At 36.4% G+C, this 7,031-nt stretch overlaps 1 protein-coding gene across 2 annotated transcripts in view; it reads left to right on the top strand.

Annotated features, from left to right (window-relative positions):
• The first annotated feature begins 229 nt into the window (after positions 1–229).
• The window catches only part of LOC103134351 (beta-1,3-galactosyltransferase 1), a 41,075-nt gene continuing 34,273 nt past the window's right edge, over positions 230–7,031 (top strand). For both annotated transcript variants that reach the window (XM_007546567.2, XM_016668691.1), the window contains exon 1: positions 230–324. The gene's annotated coding sequence lies outside the window, so the exon portion shown is untranslated. The remainder of the gene's footprint in view (positions 325–7,031) is intronic.

Genomic DNA, 7,031 nt, shown 5'->3' with positions numbered 1-7,031 from the left:
AACATCTGCAGCGCAGACATGGGGAATGAAAACAGATCGCACGGGCGGCTGACTAAAAAAATTCTCCCACAGCCTCAATCTACCTTGCTACTACCGACTGCGGTCAAGCACAGCCTTCACTTTCTCCAATTGAGTGGATTGGTGAGGAATTTATCGGATTACACTCTGATTGGTCGGCTCCTCCTCGTTGAGCGGCGCGTCAGCCTCATTGCATCACCGTCATGATTCTGCCCCCCCCTCCTCCTCGAGCTCTGGGATGCTGAGGCAGAACAGAAGCGTATCGGCGGCACCACGAGTGAGAGTGGGATGAGGACGCAGGATGAGGTAGGGGCAGCAAGGATGGCTATTTTTATTTCCTATCTGCTATGGCGCGTGCATCCGCAGGCTGAGCTTTTCCTGGGCGGTTGTGGAGCGCAGTGTCTCGGGATGGTCCTACTTTTTTTTATTTTTTTGAAAGAATCCTGCAGTGTGGGGGACCCTTCTATCCCCTACTCATGTGTCCTTCCTGGTCTCTGTGCGCTCAGCCGAAGAATTTCGGGCGTCTCCTCCTTTGTGGCGCTTTTGATCTCTGCTTATGTGCGTTAGGGTCATACCCATCTGGGTATTTAGCGACGCAGCTACTTAGACTCAATCCCCTGTGAGCACACACTGATCTCTGTCCTATTTGGCAGGGCTGCCACCTCTGCGCTCCGCGTTAGAGCTGCGGAGGTTGTCCAGCTGGGCGATGAGGAGCAGGAGCTGCATGGTGTTAAATATCAAACTTTGAAAAACATCCCAGAACAGTCAGGACATGTAGGACATCTGTTTTTTTTGTTTTTGTTTTTGTTTTTTTTGCTTGATCTCTAAAACGTACGAACCTAAAACTTTCTCATTTTATTTATGCTTGTCATTGCTCCCACTGAATGTAATTAGTGTAGTTGAGTGTTTTAGTGGACAGCCTCAACTGCTAAGTTTAAAGTAATAGAGATAGAGGCAACATATTTCTTTAATTTTAAATTATTTTAGGCGGTGGAAAACACTTCTTGGAAATATCTGTAATTTAAAAAAAAACAATGTAATGCTCTAACTTAGAATATCTAAAAGATGTTTCGGAATATTTGACTAAATTTAGATTTGCACCTATGCAATGAACTGTATAAGTTATTTTAGACTTTCTTCATCAAAACAGAAAGTCTTGAAAGTATTTATACTTTCAGAAAAGCTTTGCTCTGCTATCCTAATGTGGGACTATCGCTACTGCTTTAATGTGAAAATGTAGGCTTATCATTTGTGAAATAAATACAATTCAAAACAATAAGACAACTACAACGGGAAGAAAAAAGTCTGTTTAACACTGAGCTGTGTGAGAACTTTTCTTGGCATGCTGACCACAGGTGAGGGTGTCTTTTTGTTGCTAAACTGCTTGTTCACACCATGACACAGTGATTATGTGTGTTACTGTGTGCTTCTTGTGTGTGCTCTCACTAATCACTTTTCTCCACGTCTACTGTGTGCAAAGCCTTAATCCCCGATTTAAAGTGCTACATCTTTGTTTAGTCAGTGTTGTCTGCCTTGTTGCACTGGGCTTACAGTCTGCAATTTATGTCAGTGTATTGAAATGCATTCCGAATAAATACTGTTGGAATATTTACGAGGCAACTGGCTAGGAGAAGAGATCGCTTGGACTTTAGTACTGAAAGGATGAATTAATGACCATCGTTTGTTTAATTTTTGAAATGCCTAATGCTACCTCTTAGCATATGCTATTTTAGATAACAATTTACATAAATGAATGACAGACAAAAGCAGACGGGATTTGTCTGCATGCCTTTTAATAGCAGACAAAAGGGAATATCTATTAACTTTCTATTTGCTGTGGGATCCTTGACTGGTTTTTGTTTCCAACCACACTCAAAAATGACAATGTTTTTTGAAGGGGAGATGAAATGTTTCAAGAAAGAAAATAAGTCCAATTGCATTCTACTTTAATACTTAGGACAGATATTGATGTGTTTTGTGCACATCGGCCCTTGATTAAAAGCAAAGGACCTTGTGAAAATCTACAGTGAAGAGAGTCCTGTCCAGATTGCACTTTTCAAACACACTCAGGAAAAAAAGATCTTCATTTTTGGAAAGATTTATTAAAAAGGGAGACTCTTGCAAGCTTGGAATATCAGCTAAACTGTGAAGAATGTGGGTGGCAGCATGTGGAATTATTGAAGCAACATCTTCAGGTTTTAGTCAGAAAGTTAAAGCTTAGGCAAAGACAGGTCCCCCAAATGCACACTGACTTAATTGTCCTGTCATATTAGTAACAATGTTGTTTATGAACATCACAATCGATGTCTTGGAGTGGCGCTAATAAAGCTCTGATCTCAGTCTGTTGGAAAATTTGTTGTCGGGTCTGCCTACTACAGCTGACTCAGTTACAGCCATCCTATCAGGAGCAAAGGGCCAAAATTGATGCAGATTATTGTGAAAAGCTTGTGGAAGGACACCCACAACAATAAAATAAAGCCATACAGTATAAAAGGCGATTCCACCAATACTAGGAAAATGTGTACATACTCTTAAAAAAACATAAAATAGGAAAAGGTGTCATCTGATTTATTGCCAGACAGTGAGGAAAAAAGTCATGCATTTTAAATTAAGTGCATACAAATGTCTGCTTTCAGCTGTATGTAAGTAAAGGCAAGGAGAACTAAAGATCTTTGTTTTAGTGCGATGATAATTTGTCCGTACAGCTGTTGGTTAAACTGTGGGTGTTTTAAGTTTATGGTTGGATTCGCAGCAGTTTATCAATATTGTGGTGTATTAGCTGGAACAAATCCTCAGTAAACGCTGTAAAAAAAAAAAAGTCAACTCTCCCTAAAATAAAGCTTTATTTAATCACATTAGTCTCACTAAGATCAGGTACCTCGTTTGCAAGGTTCAAGTCAGTAACTGTGTAATTACAATCAAGGCAAAGAACACACATTAGAATTTACTCACAGAAAACCCTTGCACGCTCACAATGTAAAGGTTTGCAGCATATTTCACAATAAGTATAACTGTGCAAGCAGCTCCTGTTCCAAGCATTTGATGAAACAGACTTAACTGATAGTAAGTTACACATCACTAGTATCTTATTGTTCCCTATTTGACTCTAGGACTGTATTACGTCTTTGTAGTTTATTAAGCTTCCAGTTCAAACAAAATCCACATTGACTTTTATCCTTATTTTGATCTTAAGTTTGGATTTCAGTACATCCCTCAAGTGAAAATCCTGAAAATAGATACATTTTGTTTATTGATACTGTGGCGTTTTTGACAGAAACAAATTGCCTGAGGCCCATTTGCAAGAAAGATAAACAGAATAAAAAGCAACACGTGTTCAATCTAGTCTAATTTGTCTTAAACCAATACAGATCAATTGAGTCCAAATACAATCTAACCAAACTGAGTAAATTAAATTTAGTTTTGAATTACAAATTTGCCAATTAGTTTTGAACATTTGGGAAATTAACATCTGCAAGGGGAGAAGGGAGGTCATACACAGTGAAGATAATAAACTCCCTTTTAAACTGAAGAAATCACAGCAGGGCCAGATTGATTAAGCACAGCAATCATCCACAAATACCTACGGGATCAGAGGAAAGAAAGGGGATATAAACAATACTAAACACCCCAGGCTTGTGATTTCAGCTGTTGAAAAGAAAAAATGGAAGAAAAACATCAAGTTATTGAAAACAACAGTAATATTAAACCCGTAAAAGGAAAACAAAACATAAGTGAGCAGATATCATCGTACTAGCAGTCAGTCTCTCTGCCTTTCAAAGACAGGTGGGCATTATGTTCTAAAACATTTTGTCGCACCTTCTTTTACTGTAAAGTCAAAGTCCTAATATCATCGCAATTTCCCCACTAGAACAAATTTGTTTCACTTTTGTCAGCTAATCAGATTTATAAGACTGGTATATTTAAGACTGTAGTACACTTCACTAAAAAAAAATATCCATTTAAATTTAAAAGATATAGGCAACAACAGCAGCACTTGGGTAACAGAAACGTTTGCTATGCAGGAGAGGAAAATAAACCTATGAGCATGTTCAGCATAAGATATCATGGACAGTTTATATTTAATAGGTAACAAAAAAGTTTTCTTTTTTGGGAGACCTTTCTAACCATTAACAAAGAGTTATAGAAACCAATTAACTTCTCAATCATATCACAATTTATTGACTACTACATTCAATTTGTGATAGTAAAGAAGAAAACTGTTATGTTCTCAGTAAAATCTGAATATGAGATACTTTTTTTAAACAATTGTGAGGTGTATGCGGAAATTGAAGAGCAATTCACATTGGACATGGCATAACTAGGCTTGTTGTAACACCACTGCACCCTGTAATTCCCTCTGAAAATGTTTGGTGAGTAGCACAAATGAAACTGACTCAAGTCCTCGCATAGGATTCTCATGAGAATATGAGTCATACATAAAAATTCTGAATAACTGCTTTTGACAGCTTTAGGGGTTTATTTTGTGATACTTAGTGAGGTATTTATCATATAACACAGTTTGTTGAAGGGGTTTGTGTAAAATGGGAACAGAACTGGTCTACTCTATACTGCTGAAGTCTTTTACAGGTAAGGTAGAATATCATCAAAGTCACTCTGGGTTTAGCTCCAAGATATTTCTAGCCGCAGTTTCTCTGCATCATGTTCTCGTGTTCATATTGAGAAAAAGTTCATAACTTCATGTAGCGCCTTGCTACTTACTGTTCAATCAGGCATCATTATTTTGTCCACATGTGGAACTTAAGAGTCTAAAAAGAATGTAAGTTGTTGAAATCATGAAATGTTGAATTTTAATGTAGAGGTTTACAAACTGATATATTTTATTGAATTTCATATGAATGTGTTTTGTTTTGTCTTTTATAATTTAAAAAAAGTACATTTTCAAAACATTAGCCTTTTAAGACTCAACACATAAATAACTGAGGCAGCAGGTTACATTACAGGAACCTCAATTAAACAACAACATATCTCTGTAATTGATGTTCTATTCGTGATGCTGTTATGTAGACTTTTGTCACACATTTCTATAAATGTTTTATTTGCTATACATTTTAAATATTTTATATTGTTTTTTTTGGTTTTTTTACATAAAAAAAGAAAAGAAAAACATTGGGAAAGCCAAGTTTGGCAGCACTAACAGTGTTAGGGCAGAAGGATCGGTTATCAGATGCATGTTTTCTACTTATTTTATTGATTATCAGATAGTAAGCTGCTGGCTGATAAGACTGAGACAAAGTCAAGCAATGCATTATTGGACACTCAAAGGTCACAGTAGAATTAGGCTGTTTGCACTAAACCGATCTGTCGATTGATTAACTTGATATTCTGTTGGTTGTGGTTTATTTTTCAGTCTTCTCTTAGTATATTTGTTGGAAAATAGTTTTCTTTCTGGGTGTTTGGCTGCAGATTATTGTGCAGGTTACATCTGGATTAAACATGATTAAGTTGATTGAGTTCTTGTTTGAAATGCTTGACTGGATATGTCCTAGTGTATCCAGCATAGATTGGGGTCATTAATGACTTTAGTCTTATTATGAGCACACCTTCATTGCATATGTCGGTTTTCACATTATTGTATTGCAAGTATTGGTTTACTGAGTTTAAGGGCTACTGCAGTGAATAAGGTATAACCTGGAGGTGTTATTTTTATTTGCTGTGATTCTAACTTAACCTTGTGATTTTTTTTTTCTATTTTCTTTTATTAGAATCTGCCATTACAACTACTTAAAGAAGATTTTAATTATTTTTTTCTAGGTAGATTTGATAGGAAGCACCATTCAATGAAAGTGTTGTTAGTAGGTATGAAATACATCACATTTTATTAACTTAATAAATGATTACCCTGTATATAAATACCGACTGAATGATGTGTTTTGCTAGGGATGCTAGGAAATAACATTTTATATCAATACTTTTAACTCAGCCTGTATGTTCTCGGCTACTTTAAAATCAGTTGAAGGAGCAGCTAAACCTGGACATGGTAACTGCTTTAAAAGACATCCTGAAACAAAGTAGAATTTAATCAGCTCAAGCGTGCCCAGCAGACGGAAAACAGTTTGAGATGGAAAAACTAATTAATCCAGTTCTTATGTCATTTTTGGAGCTTGCAGACTTCAAGTAATGATGGCAAATTCCTATCCCAATAGATTTTTTTAGGGATAAAGAAAACAGAATAATCCTCATTTTTGCCTTGTGCAGTAATACTTGGCACCTGAGATCTGGACAGAACAACAAAAACATGGTGTAGAAATCAGAGTAATAAAAGGGTGGTAGGGAATTTTCATAAATATTACAATAGAGCTATTCAGATTTAAAAGAAAGAAGGCCTCTGACCTACCAGAAACATCTTACCTTTACTTTAGGAGGCTTTAGGTTCCATTTCTGTTGTCCAGTCCACTGCCTTCCAGCACTTGCATTGAAAACAAAATGTGATCTAAAAAAAGAAGAAAATTAAAACATGCTAAAGTGTAGTCTGTCTCTTCTACAAACATTGTTTTTGTTTTCCATGTTTTTGTATGAAAACCAGGTGTTATTTTGTTAATGTAAGTTTTATCTTATAATTATCTCATAAAGGTGAACAACAGGCTTTTACATGTTGTTCTCCTAAAATTGTAGGGGATGACTTTACTTTTCCTCTGACTTGAGGATGCCAAGTGTTTATGGTATCCAGCTTACCTCCTGCTGGTAGCACCCACTTATGTACCGTATTTATGGAACTGGCTGCTTCTTTTATTTACACATTTATATCTGTATTTTCTTCCCAAACTATTAGTGTTTAACTCTGTCCACTACGTCCCATATTTAACCCATAATCATCATGGCATTCTCCTGTTTTTCATTGGTTTGTTATTTTGTCTTAATGTCTACATTTCTCTCTTTAATAATTAAGATGCTCTAACGCTGCTACTGTAATTGCTTTTTACGTTGGTCTGCATCTTTTAGGTGAACTCTTAAGCACACAAAGAGTTTTCTTTTATCGTCGCTGATATTTTATT

The sequence above is a fragment of the Poecilia formosa genome, unplaced genomic scaffold (genome assembly GCF_000485575.1).
Source record: "Poecilia formosa unplaced genomic scaffold, Poecilia_formosa-5.1.2 Scaffold16, whole genome shotgun sequence".
Taxonomy (NCBI): domain Eukaryota; kingdom Metazoa; phylum Chordata; class Actinopteri; order Cyprinodontiformes; family Poeciliidae; genus Poecilia; species Poecilia formosa.
The sequence above is the reverse complement of the archived record's forward strand: the minus strand, read 5'-3'. Positions and strand labels throughout refer to the sequence as shown.